This window comes from Lemur catta, chromosome 10 (genome assembly GCF_020740605.2).
Source record: "Lemur catta isolate mLemCat1 chromosome 10, mLemCat1.pri, whole genome shotgun sequence".
Lineage (NCBI taxonomy): Eukaryota > Metazoa > Chordata > Mammalia > Primates > Lemuridae > Lemur > Lemur catta.
In genome coordinates, this window is record NC_059137.1 from 5,664,881 (window position 1) to 5,683,903 (window position 19,023).

The window sequence follows — 19,023 nt, forward strand, 5'->3', positions numbered from 1 at the left end:
GAAGCAAAACCAAAGGAGGTGTAATTATACCAGGAACCCAGGAAGAGTGAGCTATTTTGAAGAACGATTCACCTTGACTTTGAGCTTCCAAAGACAAGGCCGAAAGGGAAACTGGCAGGGGCGGAATTTGGAGTAATAAAAATAACACACACTTTGCGGGTTGGGAAGGAGGATCGCAGGACGAGCAGAAATAATGACAGCAGCTCCAGTTTGCTGAGCACGTGGCCAGAGCTCTCCATGCCCCTCTGGGGAGGATGTCATCCCTGCCCTCACTGTGCGGGTGGGGGAACCCAGCACTGCATCAGAGGTCTGGAAGCAGGAAGTGGTGGAGGTGGGCTTCACACCGGGGCCTCTCAGCCCCCGACCCCACATGTGCTAGCTGCACCCACGGCTCCCCTGCCTCTGACGAAGGTTGAGCGGGCAGAGCTGTCCTCACGTGCAGTGTGGGGGGGGGGGCAGGTGAGGGCTTGCTGCTCTCGTGACAGCTGCGAACCACCATCTCGGCCTCCCTAATGGAGTCCTGATATAGTGCACGGCGGTGACAAGTTGAGCCCAGAGATGGCAGGGTGCGTTGTGTGTGACAGGTCACCAGCAAACCTGCAATCCTTTGATTTCTTTGAGGCTGTGGCACTTAAGCCCTGCCTCTTCAGTGGGGCCAGCAAGCACCGGTCTGTCCCCTCCCATCACTTCTGCTGCCCAGCCCGGCTGCTGGAACTGGGGAGGGAGAACGCCCTCTTCTGCTCTGGAACCTGCCCCCCAGCTCCTTCTCCCTGGGGGCCAGGAGGGGTCTTTGAGAAAGACACCTTGCTGCTCTCACCCCCATGGCTCCCTATTGCCCTCAGGATAAAGCCAAGCTCCTCACCATGGCCTGCAGGGGCCTTCCGCTTGGCCTTGCCACTCAGCCAGCCCTTCCCTCTGGGCTCCAGTCACACAGGCCTCCTTTCTGGCCTCCAATTCAGCCCTGCCTTGGGGTCTTTGTGCACCGTCCCTGCCCCTGCCTGCGCCCTGGGTGGCCAGGTTCTTACCCTTCAGGTCTCAGCTTAACCCACCCTAGTTTTGAAGACTGCGTTGGGGTGCCCCGTGAGGGGTCCTGTGTCCTCTGTCCATCCTGCAGACTGTGAGCTCCTGGTGGCAGGGGAAGCCTGTGCTCACTGGCTCGGCCATCCCTCTGGCACCACCTCAGTGAATTCTCACAGCTCGAGACCAGGGCAGGCGCTGCCATTATCCGGTTTTCCTGAGGAGGAAACATGCTCAGACAGCCCGAGGCTGCAGGTCGAACGGCCAGTCTGCAGCAGAGCCAGGATCTGAACCCAGACTGTCCAACGCTCCCGGTGCACAGCACCAGGCAAACTTGGGGAGCCGGAAGAGACCTTAGAAGCCATGATCCAACTCGCTTGTGGTATGGGTGGGGAAACTGAGGCCCAGAGGTGGGCAGTCACTCCCCAGGGACCCACAGTGGGTTGGAGCAGAACAAGGAAAGAGCCCTACCCTCCCGTCCTGGGCCCCCAGGCCCCCACCCAGTAATCAGAGCCCCGAGGTGCCAAGGCTGGGGGCGGGAGGCGATGCCCCCACTGGGCAAGGCCCCCTTCCCAGGAGCTGGGCTCTGGCTGGGGGAGCAGAGGGGCTCCCAGGTCACCTCCCCACCCTGCCCCCAGCCCTGCTGGCAGCTGCTTAGCACAATTAGCCAACAAGTGGCTGTTTTGTGGAGTTACTGCTGATGTGTTTTGAGTGGCTCTCCGAGTGGGAGCCGTACGCAGGAGCATCAGGCAGACAAAGGGAGAGAGTGCATTAGGTTTTATGGTCTGTTCTGCACACGTCTGACATCACTCTTTCAAGCAAGTTCTGCTCGGCCCTGGGAGAATGATAAAGAGACGGGGGGAACGCGCCGTCTCCCGCTCCCTTGCCCTCCTGCGCACACGCAGGCCTCGAGTGCGGGCACAATGGCCAGAGACGTTGGAGCAAAGTGCCCGACAGATGGGGCCCGCCCTGCTCTGAAGGGGCGGCTCCACCGCAAATGAGTCTTCAGGTGAAGCAGAATAACTGAAGTAGCCCACCATTGTGCGGCAAGAGGGTCGCGGGTCTGCCTCTCCCTAATGGCTGTCCTGTTGCCGGAGAACGAAGCCTCTTCTGATCACGGACACTCCAGGGACAAAAGTCAGAGAGAGAGAGACCTGGGTGGGAGCAGGGAGCCCCCACCGCCCACACCCTCGGGCTGAGCTTGGACAAAGGGCCCGTCTCCTGGGCACCTTCCTGCTCTCGGGTTTGGTAAAAAGTCATGAACATGAAAGTCGCCACCTGTGGCGGGGGCAGTGGGTGGGGAGGCGAGGGGCAGGGGTCTGGAGGAGGGAGGAGAGTGGCAGAGTGGCAGACAGGCAGTGGTCACCCAAGGGTGGCGGCAGGGAGGCTGGAGGGAGAGTGGCTTTGCTTTGGCCTCAGTTCAACACAGGCCTCAGTTTCTGCTTCCTTAAGAGGAGGGGATTTGCTTTAACCTGCTCTCCATCTGTCCGTCCATCCATCCAAATAGTCATTCATTTAATAATTTTTTTTTTTTTAAAGGTTAAACATATTTTGTTTGGCCGAGTGCCTGGTTCCAAGGCTCTGGAGCTGACGTGCCCTTTGCCGCCCCCTTGCTCGTCCGTGGTGTGCCACCTCCCCGGAAACCCCAGTCCTCCCCTCTCTGCTTGTTGCAATTTTATCTCCTTTCAGAGCCCGCTTTACATGCCAGCTCCTGTGTGCCGCTTGCTCAGATTTACTCATCTTTACAGGATTTCTACACCATTTGACTTAATAAGCATCTTTGGAGCATCAGTTACGGGCCAGGCATCCTGCTAGAGGCTGGGGCACCAGGTGAACAAGAAGCGCCCAGGCTAGAGGGGGACAGACGACGAATGAAACATCCCAAGTGTTACTGGTGATCGTAGCTGTGACGCATGCTCTGAGGGCAGCCACACAGAAGGCCTACAGGCTACTCGGGGCCCGCAGGCCCCTGGAGGAAGAGGCCCTGTGAGTGGGGATACTGGGGGTGGGGACGAGGGGTGCTGGGGACACTGAGCCCTGAAGGAGGCCGATCCCCGGGGAGCGGGAGGGACAGGAGGAGTCTGGGCTACGAATGGCAGTGAGGAGGTTCTGGGAAGGCCATGTGAGGCCAGGCACAGGCGTGAGACCAGGAGGGTCCCTGATCTCCACGGCAGGACCGTGGACACTGCAGCCCCAGGGGCAGCTCTCGGTGGTTGCAGGGAGGGACCCGCCATGGAGCAGAGCTCTGTCTGGGGTCAGAACCCAGTTGACAGGGGATGAAGACGCTCTTTTTACCAAAAACAAGGATTTTATTGACCTTCTTGCTGGCTCTCATCCTCCCCCCACAGCCTCTCTGCTGGCCGCCTTCTCCTCTGGTCGGGGCTAGGGGAAGAAAGAGCAAGAATGAGCAGGTGGCACCACGTGTGGTGGGGAGGGGGTGGACCACCTGGAGGGCACCTGGGGAAACAGGGGCTCCCCACTCCCCAGCATCGCTCTCAGCAAGCAGGGCGCTTTCTCCCCCTTGCGTAGACACGTCTGCATGGGATTTTCTCTTTACGGCAGTGATGTGTACTTGCTGTGAGACAAAGTCAGCGTCTCAGAAGTCCACAGGCCCAGACCCCCCGTGGCCCCTGCCTTCCTCCCACCCACGTCCTGTCCACTGGCTCCCACACTGGCCGCCACCTCCACCCTCGGGCCTGCCCGAGCCCCACCATGGGTCTCCCGGTGGGCTCCTGTGTCTGTCCTGGATGGTGACCCCTCCTTGGGCCCTTCTCCATCAGCAGCGAGCAGGGCCCTTGATAATGCGACAGACCATGACATTTCTCTGTCCAAACCCCCTGGTACCTCTCAGCTCACTCAGCAAAAGCCAAGCCCCCCTCTCTGCCCACCAGGCCCTGCGTGGTCTGCCCCGCCCTCTTCTCTGCTGTACCTCTTCTCCCCCAGTGTGTCCTCCAGGATCTCCATTCCACGCCCACCCACGGCAGCAGCTCTCTGGAAAGCCCAGAGAGTCTTGTCCTGAGCGTGTACAGCCCAAACTGTGGTCAAAGACTTGCTCAGAAACCCGCCCTGCGCAGCCTCCTCCTCTCCTGCCCTACAGGTCCCGGCTGCTTCGGCAGCTCCACGTCCTGACCTCCACCTCCCCAGCCCGAGGGAAGAAGTGCTCTGCTTGGGCCCCCACTTTCTGGTCTGTGGCTGGGAAATTGGCCCCAAGCCGAGAGCTGGCGACTGTGGAGCTCACCTCGCGGGTTTCCCTTCTCTGGGATCGTGGCCTTGAACTGCCCGCTGGCCACTGCCCAAGAACAGCGGCCTCACAGGCTGCGTGCAGCTTTACTATTTATTTATTTATTGTTTATTTTTATTTTATTTTGTTTTATTTTTTTGAGACAGAGTCTCACTCTTTTGCCCTGGCTAGAGTGCTGTGGCGTCAGCCTAGCTCACAGCAACCTCAAACTCCTGGGCTCAAGCAATCCTCCTGCCTCAGCCTACCGAGTAGCTGGGACTACAGGCATGCGCCACCATGCCTGGCTAATTTTTCTATATATATATTTTAACTGTCCATATAGTTTCTTTCTATTTTTAGTAGAGACAGGGTCTCGCTTTTGCTCAGGCTGGTCTCGAATTCCTGAGCTCAAACGATCTGCCCGCCTCGGCCTCCCAGAGTGTTAGGATTACAGGCATGAGCCACCGCGCCCGGCCTATTATTTATTTTTTTAATAAAATGTTTATTTTGGAATAATTTTAAATTTATGAAAAGTTGCAAAAATAGTACCGAGAGTTCCGGTATGCCCATCACCCAGTTTCTCCTACAGTTAACATCGTCCATAACCATGGCCCATTGGTACAACTGAGAAATTAACATGGGTACAGTGCTACTAATTAAACTACAGATTTTAATCTGATATCACCAATGTTTCCATCAATGTCTTTGATTGTTCTGGAATCCCATGCAGAATCCCACCTGCTAGCAGCTCTGTTCTAATAGCCAGAACCTGGACAACTCTGCAGAGGGCGGGTGAAGTGTGGCACGTCCCTACAATGAAGTACATCGCAGCAGTGAAGGGAGCAAGGGACTGCCACGGGCGGCAACACGGATAAATCTCACGGACACAGGTTGGGTGAGAGGAACCTGACACAACTGACTGATGAGTTAACACGTCCATTCAAATTAATAAACCGATACATTGATGAATTTCTAATTGACGCCAGAGGTCAGAACAGTCATTACCGTCTGTGGCAGACAGACGCTAAAGTGACCCCCCCTGATTTCTAACCCTGGCGGTTTACACCTGTGTCATCCCCTCGTCCTTGATGGATGGGACCAGGAATTTCCTTTTAGCCTATACAATATGACCAAGCTGGAGTTCTGCAGATACAATTAAGAGCCCAGAGCAGTGGATTTTGAGTTAACTGAAAGGGTGAGCGGCAAGAGAGAGACGTGGTGGCTCGCAGAAGCAAGCTGCGATCCTGTGAACTGCCTGAGAGACGGCCGCACGGCCAAGGGGCCATGGGCTGACACCCAGTGAGAAGACAGGACCTCAGTCCTACACTGCAAGGAACTGAATTCCGCCAGCAGCTGCGAGGCCCGGGAGAAGACCTGGGCTCCAGGGATGCATACAGCTCGGCTGACGCCTTGATTGCAGCCTGCTGGTCCCTGAGCAGAGGACCCGTGAAACTGGACTCCTGACCCACGGAAACTGTGAGATAATAAAGAAGCTGCTCAGTTTGTGGTAATTTGTTATGCAGCAGTAGGTAGCTGCTACGCCATGGAGTGGCAGTGACTAGGAGGGGCATACGGGGCTTGTGGAACGCTGGAAATGCTCTGGCTGGATTCGGGTGGTGGCTCCATGATGCATTCATCCCACTATACACTTGAGACTCGTGCAGTGACTGTATGGAACTTACACCTAAATTTAAGAAAACTCTGGTGCTGACCACCGTGCATCACCTGCACTGGCTTTCTATGCCAGCCCCCCTCCCTCCCTCCACCCTCCACCTTCCCTCATCCATCCAGACACTCAGGACCACCAAGGCCTCCCTCCAAGAGTCAGACACCCACCCCTTTCCCTTTCCCCACTATCAGTTATTGCTTATACAAAATCTTCACTCTGGCAGCTCCTTTCAAATGATCATCTTCCCAAAATATAAATCATAACATGTCAGCCCCTGTCCCAAATCCCCCAGTGGCTGAAGACCCTGCATGACTGGGGTCCTGCCCAAGCCACCAGGCTCATCTGGGGCCTCGCCTGGCCCGGCCTCCCCAGCTTCCTTCTGCCTCCTCCAACTGGCCAAGCTCCACTCCACCTCAGGGCCTTTGCACTGGCCGTTTTCTGCCAGGAGTGCTCTTTCTCCAGCTCCCCCCAAGCTGGCGTTCTCTTGGTCATACGTCCAGCTCATATGTCCCTATGTGAAGAGCCCTCTTCCCTCACCTCCAGCCCACACTTCCTCCTGCCGGTCTCCTTCCCAGGCTTTTCTTGATGTGTCATCTTCCCATCTTCTGCTTTTCTTGTAACTATTCCTTTTGCTTATTAGTTTGTTTTCTATCTCACCCTATAGAACAGCATTGTACAATAGAAATAGAATGTGAGCCCAGTATGTAATTTTACATTTTCTAGTAGCCACATTAAAAAAAGTAAAAGAAATAGGTGAATGTATGCTATTTATATATCTTGTTTAATGCAATATATCCATAGTGTGATCATGTCAACATGTAATCAATATTTTTAAAATTAAGATATTTTACATTCCTTTGTTGGCACTAAGTCTTTGAAATCCACTGTGTATTTAACACTTACAACACATCTCAATCAGGACTGACCATGTTTCAGTGCTCAAGGGCCACACGATGGCTGCTGTTCTGGACAGTGTGGCTCTAGGTCCCCAGTTCCAGGGGGCAGAGGACCCCATTTTGCTCACTGCTCTATCCCCAGCGTTCAGCTCAGCGCCTGGGATGTCCTCGATGTTCAGTAAATGCTTGTGCGGTGAAGGAAGAAGTGGTGAATATCATGTGTCAGGCACTGTGCTGGCACCACAATGATCCTTTAATCCTTGTGCCAGTATAGAAGGCGTGGAAAAAATTATGACCTTCAAGCTGCCATCCCAGAATTGCTCGGGAAGGGAAGCGAGGCTTTGAGGCCTGGGTTGGCAGGGGCTGAACAAGCAAGAAGCTCTCTGGGCCACTCTGCATGGAGACAAGCAGGCGTGGGGCAGGGCAGGGCGGGCAGCAGGCGAGCAAGGTGGGGAGGGGCTCTGACCCATCCAGCCACCTGGCAGAGTGCCCAGGGAACCTGGGGTGCCCGAACTCAATCTAAAGTTCCCTGGGTTATGTGACATAAACTTCTCCTTCCCAAGCCTCTGTGGTCCCTTGCATATGCCGAAGCCTAATGCCATGGGTGGCTTTTGGTGGAAGTCACAGAAGGTATCAGTGCCCCTGCCGGGCCGATGGCTCCAGAGCAGGGCAGGCAGGTGGGAGGGCCAGCCCCTTCGTAACTCACCAGGAGCAGCAGGGAGCATCTCCAGCCCTTCGTCTGTCCCAAGCACATCACAGATGCTACCTTGCTGAAGCTTCAACCACTCTGTAAGGTAGTAACATGCTCCCAATTTACAGATGAGAAAACTGAGGTTCTGAAAAGTTAAGGGATTTGCCCAAAGTTACATTGCAAGAAAGATATAGAACCAGAACTCAAACTCAGGCCTGAGTGACTCAGGGAAGCTTCCAAGTAAGCCTGAGGGGATGGCAGCCCCCTCCCTTACCCCCCCACCCCTACGGAGGCGGAACCAGCTGTCCTGGGGGGAGACAAAGGCAGTGGCTCAGAGACCCAGGCCAGTTCCGGGACAACATAGTCCGGGCGAGCTGGGAGCTTCCAGCCCCGGCAGCCCACCACTGGGCTACTTGGAGCCGACGGCGTGGCCTCTGCGGGAAGACTGCCCCACCCTGGTGCCTGCAACCACACTCTGTTCTTTCAGGTGGCATCGGTTTTGTTTGTTTTCTTCAAAGGGGTTGCCGTGTCCTGTTCTGAAGTTATTTTGAATATTTTTTGACATAAGCAGGGTTTCCTTCCTTCCTTCCTGCCTCCCTCCTTCTCTCCTTCCCTCCCTTCCTTCTTCATCTCTAGCTCCTTCTTTAGGTAAGTGCGCACGCACACACACACACACAGCCCTCTCCAGCAAGTCCTGCACATCCACACTTTCCAAACCTTGACGTGCATATGAATGAGCTGGGATCTTGTCAAATGCAGACTCTTCCTCCAGATCAGCAGGGCTGGAGGACAAGGGCCTAGGTTCTGCCTATGAGCAAGTAGGCTCCCAGGCGACCCTGCTGGTCCATGGACCTGCTTGGAGTAGGGCGGCTGTGGAACCCCCTGCCCTTCCTGCTGGCTCAGGCTGGGGGTGGGGGTCACATGAGGACGGAGGAAAATTTGGGCCCAGGGCCCTCCCATGCTTCTTAACCTTCCTTCCTAAGTACAGGCTGCTGTTCTTTCTGGGGAGCAAGGGGACCCGAGCACAGGGTGGCTTGGTGCCTCTAGCCTCTGCCCTTGGGAGAATGCAGTGACTGAGCCAGGACACTATCTTGAAGGTCTGGTTTCTGCCCCATATGGAGTCAAAGGCAGGAAGCTCCACCCTGGTGGCATATTGGGTCCACTGTAGTCCTGCCCAAAGGCTGTGGGACAGACAAGCTTGACTTCCCAAGGGGCCTATGCTACCCCAAACAGCACGACTGCTCTATAATGCTGGCCCTGCCACCTTGGCCCACAGGAGCCAAGCAGAGGCACCGACAGGGCGAGCTCCCCACAGGGACCTTCTTCGACTTGCTCTGTGACCTCGGGGAGCCCACTCAGCCTCAGTTTCCCCGTCTGAGTTCTAGACGGTGGACGCGGTGGTCCCCACACTCACAGGCTCCTGCCCAAGACATTTCGGCGGAACGGTGGACAAGCCTGGAGATGCCCTGAGGCGTGTGTGCCATAGACACTGGCTCCGCGGCTGTCAGGGTGGGATTTCTGGCGGGGGGCGTCTCCGCTCCTGTCCTAACTGGCCCACATGGGGCTGTTTGTCACGGCACATCGATCCAGCTAAACCAGGGAGGTGCATTACATCTCCTCTGGAGGTCAGGGTTCGGCAGCCCAGCTGGTAAATCGCCCGGTGGCTGTTTCAAAGTCCTGCCCTGTGTTTCGGCCCTTCGGGGCTGGGGAGAAGCGGCTGAAGTTTGATACGGCTCTGGGGGCCGCGGGGCAAAGGGCTCCAGCCAAGGGAGGGACAAATAGATCGATGGGAAACTGCCATGACCTCGTGACCTCAGAGATGGCTTCAAACTGCGTTCTTAACATGCCCTAGTAAATCTGAGGGTGGATCTGCCTCCCCTGGGGACAGTGGGGACAGTGAGGACAGGGATGGGAGGAGGCAGGATGCCAGGGAAGTGAGAGCCCATGGCCCAGGTGGCCGGATGCCCAGCATTTGCCAGCACAGCCTGGCCGGGCTGGCCCTGCTCTCCTCTGTTGCCGTGTGAGGTGGGCACCGCGTTTCACAGTTTGCACCCCTCTCCATGGCCTGTCCTTGCTGGAGCAGACCGCAACAGCGGGGACGGCCGGGCTCAGAGCTGGCCCAGGTGACAGAGCTTTTCAGGTACTGCCAGTGGGTCCATCTCACTGGAGGCTGAAATCCAGGGGGGTCCGGACAGGTAGGAGTGAGGCCCAGAGGTGGCCAGGAACAGGAGGGTTTCAGCTCAGGGTGAGGAGGGAGGCATGACATGACGCAATTGTGTTCCAGAAAGGTCGCACTGGCTTTGGTGAGGGGCCTGTGCGGTGGCGATGACGGCCCCGAGCTTCCCTCCCTGCACGGCCCCCCGGGCCACACCATCTTCCCAGGCATTTACCCCCAGGGCCCGGAGTCCGACAGGCCTGGGTTCAAATCCCCTCTGTACCCCCAACTTGCCGTGTGGGTGTGAGCAAGTGGCTTCTCTCCGAGCTTCGGTTCCCCACAGTGAGGCGAGTGCGGAGGCGGCAGGTTCAGCCTGGGCTTTGCTGTGACTGGCCCCGGCGCCCAGGGTGTGCCCGTCTCTCTGAGCCTCAGTCTCCCCGTTTGTACAATGATGGCTTTCCCAACGCAGCAGGCACAGCTGGAGACCTGACGTCTGACTCAGGGCTGACGTCGCTCCCTTGCGATGAGCACGTGCCCCTTGTCCTCCTCTGCTCCTTGCTGCACCGGGGGACTTGGGCTGGGGTCAGTTTGTTTGGAGCCTCTTCAGTATTGGCTCTATTCACTTTTTCCTTTTATGTTTGAACATTTTAAAAAAATGTTTGTGTTAAAATATGCATAACACAATTTACCATCTTAACCATCTTTAAGTTCAGTGATGATAATAAACTCACTTTTTAACAGCGAGGGAACTGAGTCCCTTAAAGAAAAACTGGTAAGTAGGTTGGATGGTGAGTTGGTCCCTTGCAGGTGGCAGGTGACTGGGGTCCCTCCCAGTTCTTACATCTGGGATGCCCAAAGCCAGCACAGAGCTGACACGCGGGTTTTGGACACACCAGCTGTTGGCTGGCAGGTGGACCCAGCCGAGCTGGGAGGCACAGTGTGCAGGGCCTGGGCTCTGGCCCCAGACATTCCTGAGTTTGAATCCTGGCTCGCAAGCTGGGTGGCTTTGTGCAGGCGGTTTAGCCTCTCTGGGCCTCTACATTTACACCCATAAAATGGGGCTGCCCTCTGTGCCACAGAGGGTCGGCGTGGACGTTAGAGATAGTCCCCACAGAAGCACAGTGGGGACGTCACAGTAACCAGGGCTGACCAGGTGGCAGAGACCCGCTGACGGTCACCCCGTGCACCCAGGATCAGGGGCTCCGTGAATGTCGGCTTCCCTGACTTGTCCTCTTCTGCTTCTCGCACTCTCCAGTCTGCCCAGCGGCAGCTTCGGGCGTAGACCTTTCCTGAAGTTCCTTTGCACTTGGAAAGGTGCCGTCCTTGACAAATCCTCCCCGCTCTCCCAGGGCCTCCCAGGACCAGAGCAAGGAGCGGAGAGCTCGCCGCAGGAGATCCAGTTACAGGCAGCCCGGCCTCACCTGTCTCCTTCTCCCACGGGGCAGTGGCTGCACAAAGGGCCGTGTCACTGACCAGCGCGACTGATTGACCAGATTGCAGGGGTGGGGAGGGGGTGCCGCGCGCCTGTGTAGTCCTCTTGTCTTCCTCTGGGGCAGGGCTTTGCCCGCTGCTCCCCCAGGGCACCTTTGTGTCTGGGCCTCTCTCCGTGTCTGCAGCCCTGGAGTCACGGCTGTGGCTGCTGCCTGGCCCGTGTGTCCGCCCCGGCCACTCACTTCCCAGCAAGCTGGCCTGGGACACAGATAAAGCCTCCTTTCAGAGCTCGAACAGGCTGCCGCAGGGGGTCCTTGGAGCTGCCAGACAAAGCCGCCTTGTTGGGAGGGCTCTGAGGGAGCAGGGACCCCAATCTCTGGTGAGAGCTTCCCCCTCAGGGGCTCGCCAGGGTGCAGGGGGCCAGCTGCTCCCAGGAGTGGGCCATGGGCCTCCCTGAGCCCAGGGCTCAGAGGTCGGGGAGGGCGGGGCTGAGGGGCTGGGGTCGCTGGGAGCAGTGCTCCTGGGTCCTGGGGTCCCTCCCTGCTGCCTGACCTGGCTTTTCTCAACCACTCAGGCACCCTCTGCCTCCTGCCGTCTCAGAATGAACCCAGTCGGTGCCCTGCCCGCCTCCCCACTGCTCGCCAGCCCCCTTCTCTCTCTCCTGGGTCTGCCCTCGACTCCTTTTGGTTCCTTGAACCTCTGGCCTTTGACCATGCTGTTCTCTGCCTGGAATGCCCTTCCCTGCGCTTGTGCATGGCGGCCCCTGCGCGTGCTCCTCAGAGGCCTCTGCGACTCCCCTCTCCAAATGTCCCCCAGGGACTCCCCCCAGCACCCCAAAGAGTGCCGCGTGCATGGATAGGTACAATAAATAAATGTCGAATGCATGAGCCAATCCTATCCGGAAGAGGGGAAAGGGGGCCTGGCACCCCTACTTCGTCTCCTCACATCCCCGGCCACCCCCCGAGGACCGCTGTCTTCATGAACAGGTGGCAGGGATGGCAAGGTCCAGCGGAAGCGCAGGGAAGACGAAGGAGGGGGAGCCAGCGGGCGTGGGTAGCACTCACATAGAAAAATGACCTCGCCAGAGATAAACAGGGGGTGAGGGGGGCGGTCCACACGACGCTTTTTCCAACCTCAGGCAGGAGTCGGTCAGCTGGGGTGGGGGCCAGATGGAAAGGCCTCCGGTTCCACGGCCACTTCATTAGTCTCAACTGAGTGGCCGGCTGGATCCCTGCGGGCCCTGGGGGTGGGGGTCATGTCATGATTAGTCACAACTGGTGCCTGCCTCCACCCCAGCGTCAGGGTGTGGGGGAGGGGCTGGGAAGGACGCGTGTGCCTGGGGCAGTGGCGAGTGACAATCAGTACTAATAGGACAAAAGTTCTCATTTGTGGAACAGTTACCCGGTGTCCACCCTACTTTAAGCTCTTTATGTGCATAGTTAATTCCTCAGGACAGCCCCATAAGTACCATTATTGGGCCCATTTTACAGATGAGGAAACGGAGACTTACAAAGATGAAGTAATTGGCATGTTCCAGTCCTGCCCGAGTTCCACCGGGGGCTCGTAACCACTTGGCTCCCAGTTCTCTGTGGCTCTGCAGGGCGCTTGCCTGCAAAGGCCCTGGCAGCTCTGGTCACCTTCCCTCTGGGGGTGTTGAACGTAGGCTCGTGGGTGTAGGGGGGCCGGCGTGGGTAAACACGTAGGTGTCCAGCCACCCCAGGTCCCCAGAGCCACCACGGAGCCTGTGCACCAGGCCTCTAGCCCTCCCAACCTGTGGCTTTTGACTTTCAGGGAGCATCAGAATCGCCCAGGTAGCTTTGAAATAGGGGGTTTCTGGTGCCAGACTCAGAGAGGCCCCAGACTGAGGGATCCACCCGTTTCACAAGAAACACCCCATCTCCAAGGCAAACACCGCTCCGCCATTTCCAAAGTCAGAAAGGGAATCAGCCCGGAGTCCTTTCACGTTGGGATGCCCAAGGCCACCCAGGACTCTAACGAGTGGGCCAGACCCCTTGTCTCAAATTCTATGGCCTGTCCCCACCAAGTCCTCCGGGGTCTCACCAGCAGGAACCCCAGAGCCTCACAGAGGAGAATGCTGGAGGGGCGCTTAAAACTTCATGAGCTATACACAGACCAGTGGAACAGAATCGAGAATCCAGATATAAAACCATCCTCATATAGCCATCTAATCTTTGACAAAGCAGACAAAAAACATACTCTGGGGAAAAGAATCCTTATTCAATAAATGGTGCTGGGAAACTGGATAGCCACATGTAGAAGACTGAAACAGGATCCGCACCTTTCACCTCTCACAAAAATCAAATCACTGTGGATAACAGACTTAAACCTTAGGAGTGAAACTATTAGAATTCTAGAAGAAAATGTGGGAAAGACTCTTATAGACATTGGCCTAGGTAAAGAATTTATGAAGAAGACCCCAAAGGCAATCACAGCAACAACAAAAATAAATAAATGGGACCTGATTAAATTGAAAAGCTTCTGCACAGCCAAAGAAACTGTCACGAGAGTAAATAGACAACCTACAGAATGGGAAAAAAAATTTTGCATGCTACACATCTGACAAAGGACTGATAACTAGAATCTATTTAGAACTAAGGAAAATCACCAAGAAAAAATCAAACAACTGTATCAAAAAGTGGGCAAAGGACATGAACAGAAATTTTTCAAAATAAGACAGAAGAATGGCCAACAAACATATGAAAAAATGCTCAACATCTCTAATCATCAGAGAAATGCAAATCAAAACCACAATGAGATATCACTTAACTCCAGTGAGAATGGCCTTTATCAAAAAGTCCCATAACAACAAATGTTGGCGTGGATGTGGAGAGACAGGAACACTCATACACTGCTGGTGGGAATGCAAACTAGTGCAACCCCTGTGGAAAGCAATATGGAGATACCTTAAACAGATACAAGTAGACCTACCATTTGATCCAGCAATCCCATTATTGGGCATCTATCCAAAAGAACACAAGACATTCTATAACAAAGACACCTGTACCCGAATGTTTATAGCAGCACAATTCACAATTGCAAAGATGTGGAAACAACCCAAGTGCCCATCAATACATGAGTGGATTAATAAAATGTGGTATATGTATACCATGGAGTACTACTCAGCTGTAAGAAACAATGGTGATATAGCACCTCTTGTATTTTCCTGGATAGAGCTGGAGCCCATTCTACTAAGTGAAGTATCCCAAGAATGGAAAAATAAGCACCATATGTACTCACCATCAAATTGGTTTCACTGATCACCATCTAAGAGCACATTTAGGAATAACATTGATCAGGTGTCGGGCAGATTTGGGTGGGGGAAGGGATGGGTGCATACATACATAATGAGTGCAATGCGCACTGTCTAGGGGATGGACACGTTGGAAGCTCTGACTCGGGGCGGGGGTGGGGGGGCAAGAGCAGTATATGTAACCTAAACTTTTGTACCCCTACAATATGCTGAAAAAAGAATAATAAAAAAAAACTTCACGAGCTGTAAAAAGGACATTTGAAAAGAAAGGGAACCTACAGTTCGAGACCAGCCTGAGTGAGACCCCGTCTCTACTAAAAATAGAAAGAAATTATCTGGTCAACTAAAAATATATACAGCAAAAAAAAAAAATTAGCCGGGCATGGTGGCACATGCCTGTAGTCCCAGCTACTCGGGAGGCTGAGGCAGTAGGATCGCTTAAGCCCAGGAGTGTGAGGTTGCTGTGAGCTAGGCTGACGCCACGGCACTCACTCTAGCCCGGGCAACAAAGTGAGACTCTGTCTCAAAAAAACAAAAAAATAAAAAAAAGAAAGGGAACCTACCTTCTTCAGGGGTCATTGAGTTTAAGTCCTTTTGTTTTACATTTGGGGAAACTGAGGCCCATAAACATTAAGGGATTTGCTTAAAGTTCGGGGCAGCGTCCCCAAACAGCAATTTTCTACAACATCAAGCTGCTGGTGGTAACAGGTGTCTGGAATCCCACCCTAGAGGGCCAGTACTTACTGCTGAGTTCCTGGAGGGCGCCACAGACGAGCAGCAGGTGAAGTCATTAAAGTAAACAGCTTTGCGTTGGCTGGGCCGATGTGTCCCTGGGGCCTGGCACAGGGCCTGGCACACAGCAGCTGCTCAGTTAGTATTTGCTGAAATGTGCACTGAACATCACTCCCAGCAGAGGGCATAGGACATGCAGCCGGCCAGGCTCGGGGGCCTGCGGGGCCAGGACTAGGCAGACGGATGGGGCCCCTTCTCCAGGGGAGGAGGCTGTTCCTCCCTCCCCACCTCACAGTGGGTGAGTGTCATTGATCCAATGTCAGGCAGGTGGTGGAATGAGTGCTGCTGGCTGAGTGTGAGACGTCAGGGAGTGGCAGGGACTGGGGACAATCTTGACATCTGAATTCTAGGTTTTTCAAGAAGCAGTGAGCCAGCCAATAGAAAACCCTGACATCCCTGAGGCCAAGTTAGGTCGAGGCCACGGGTTTGCCACAGTCAGCATCCTGTGTACTGCTGGTTGGCTCTCTCCCAGCCATGTGCGTGGCCTTGGGCACATCACTGGCCTCAGACTCCCCGCCTGCGCTTGGAAGGACTGGGTTGGAATCACCTCTGAGGCCTTGTGCCCCGAAGCTGCTGGGAAGACTGGGACAGACACCTGCATGCAACAAAGGCCACTGTGGCTTTAAAAGTGCCTCGGTAGCCTGGGCAGCAGCAGTGACAGCAGTGAGCCGCTGAGCCGAGCCTGCTGGTGCATGGGCCACCTGCAGAGTCCTCCACAGCTGGGAAGATTAGTCTCTTCCACTAGACAACACCCATTACCATGTTCCAATAGCCATCACTTCCGCTAGGAGAGCTGCAGATGAGATATCGATTGCGCTGACCCCAGGCGAGCCCTTTCCCCAGCCTGAGAGGCGTGCAGATCAGCTCAGCACCCGGCGTGCAGCCCGGCCCGGGGCTCTTTGGCTCAAGGCGGCCGAGGCCCTCCAGCCTCCTGCCCACAGCTGGGAGCATCGGGATCCAGGTGGGGCTGACAGAGGCTCCACCAGGCAGGCTGGCTTGGGCTGGCCTCCCAAGGGCTGAAATGCCAAGTCTGGGCTCTGAGCCTGTATCCATGTGCGCTTTGATTTCAAGATGGGAGATGGGCAGGGGGGAGTTTCAAGGGGAGGCAGCAAAGGTATGAAGGTGGAAAGGACGCTGGGTTTGGCTGGGACTGTGGCGAGCTTCGGCAGATGTCTAGCTGGTCATGGGAAGTGGGGAGGACAGTGTGATGCCAGCACTTAGGAGACCAGGAGAAGCTTTGGGGCCAGGAGGTGACATACCTTCAACACCACCTTTGTCCTCTTGTGTCTTCAGCCTCCTCCCCAGGCCCCCCTGGCCTGCCGGCAGCTCCCAGGGTCTGCAGTGGCTCCCTGCACGCGGCCATCGGAGCACAGGGAGTGGAGGGGCACCCTCAGGCTGGGCCCGGGGCTGACGGGCTTGTGAGGGAGCAGCGGTGTCTGCCCTCACCACGCCACAGCACAGGTGGGCACGTGGCCCGCGCATGAGTCATCACACACGTTGATTATCTTAGTAGAAGTCAGCTGAGGCGGACAGAGAGCAGAGGCAGGTGCAGTCTCCCTCATTCATTCACTCATGCACTCACTCACAGACTCCTGCAGGGAAGGAGCAAGTCACAGCCAGAGCTCACATCAGATGAGCAAGAGGTCCTCCCTGATCCCTGCCATCAGCTCTGTAATGGGGACAGCCCAGGTGGCTTTGAGCTTTGTCTACTTTCTCATTTGCCCAACATGCTCTTGTATATTTTTAAAAAGGAAGGCATTTCTCATTTCTTTCTCTAACCCTGTAACTTCCAACATGGTCTCACCATGGCACCAGGGAGCCTTCTGAGAACTGGATATCTTCCTCATCTTCGTCTGAGTGAAGGTCATGCAGGTGAGTACACAGGTACCAATTCATTGAGCTGTCCACCTAAGAATTGTGCACTTTACTGTATGTGTGCATGTACATGCAATGCATGTGTGCTGTGTGTCCATGCATGTATGTGTTGTGTATCTGCGTGTATATTGTGCCTCAGCACAAACCAATCCTGTCTCCTGTCTTTGCACAGGAATGTCTTGGTTCCTCCAAGGAGGCAGGAGGGGCTGGAAGGAGAAAGCTGGCTGGTGGTTTGGATCTCTCCCGGTGGCCCCAGTCCAGAAAGTCCCAGGACTTTTCCAGCCTCTGAAGAAGGGTCAGTGTGAGATACTTCTGAATGCATTTTTTGAGGGGCTACTCTTACCCTGACACAAAAACCAAAGACATCACAAGAGAATTACAGACCTACATCCCACATGAATATAGACACAAAAATCTTTAGCAAAATTTTAGCAAATCAAATCTAACAATACATAAAAAGATAATATATCATGACCAAAGGGATGTTTGTCCTGTAAATGCAAAATAGATTTAACATTCAAAATCATACTAAAAGAAAAAAAAGAGAGAAAAAAATCAACTAACGTAATTCATCATGTTAACAGAATACAGAAGAAAACACCTCAAAGGATGTTGAAAATCATTTGAAACCCAATACCCAATTGTGATGTTTAAAATAACAGCAGGCCAGCATGGTGGTTCATGCCTGTAATCCCAGCACTTTGGGAGGCTGAGGCAGGATGATCGTCTGAGGCCAGGAGTTCAAGACCAGCCTGGGCAACATAATGAGACCCTGTCTCTAAAAATAATGAGGAAAAAAAAAATTAGTCGACTGTGGTGCCACACACCTGTAGTCCCAACTACTTAAGAGGCTGAGGCAGGAGGATTGCTTGAGCCCAGGGGTTTGAGGTTGCTGTGAGCTGTGACTGCAACACTGCCTTCCAGCCTGGGTGGCAGAGTAAAACCGTGTCTCTAGAAAAAACTGTCAGCAAGCTAGGAATAGAAGGAAACTTCTTTGACCTCATCATATACAGCTAGCATCAAACTCAATGGTGATAGGCTCAACATTTTCTACTTGAGATCAGAAATAAAGTAAAATTTCTATTCTTACCCCTTCTTTATAACATATTACTGTTGTTTCCAGCCAGTGCAATAAGGCAAGAAAAAGAAATAGATGCAATAAAGATCTGAAAGGAAGAAGTAAAATTGCCTTTATTTTCAGATTACATGATCATGTAATGTAGAAAACCTTAAGGAACCTACAAAGTAGCTACTAGAACTAATAAGTGAATTCACCAAAGTTGTAGAATACAAGGTCATTATACAAAAATCAATTAAATTCTATGTACTAGCAATAAACAATTAAAAATTAAACTGAAAACCTCCCTTTAAGTAGCATAAAAAATAAAATGATTGGAAACAAAATTAACAAAATATATATAAGATCTGTACTTTGAAAACTATAAAACATTACAAAGGGAAATTAAACAAAGCCTAAATAAATGGGAAGATATACCACGATCGTGGACTGGAAGACAATGTTGTTAAGATGGCAATTCTCAAGTTGATCTATTTTTTAATGCAATCCCAATTAAATCCTAGCAGCTTTTTGAAGAAACGAACAATTTGTTCTGAAAATTTATATGGAAAGGTAAAGAACCCAGAATAACCAAAACAAACTTTAAAAAGAAGAATAAGGTTGGAGGACTTATGCTACTTAATTTGAAGACTTACTATAAAACTCTAATAATCAAGTTAGAGTGTTCTTGGTGCAAGGATAGGAATATAGATCAATGAAACAGAGAGTCCAGAAATACGCATATGATCAATTGATTTTTGACAAAGATGCTAAGATAATTTAATAGGAAAGAGACAGAATTTTCAAGTAATGGTGTTGGAATAGCTAAATATCAGTATTAAAAAAACAGGCCGGGCGTGGTGGTTCATGCCTGTAATCCCAGCACTCTGGGAGGCTGAGGCGGGTGGATCGCTCGAGGTCAGGAGTTCGAGACCAGCCTGAGCAAGAG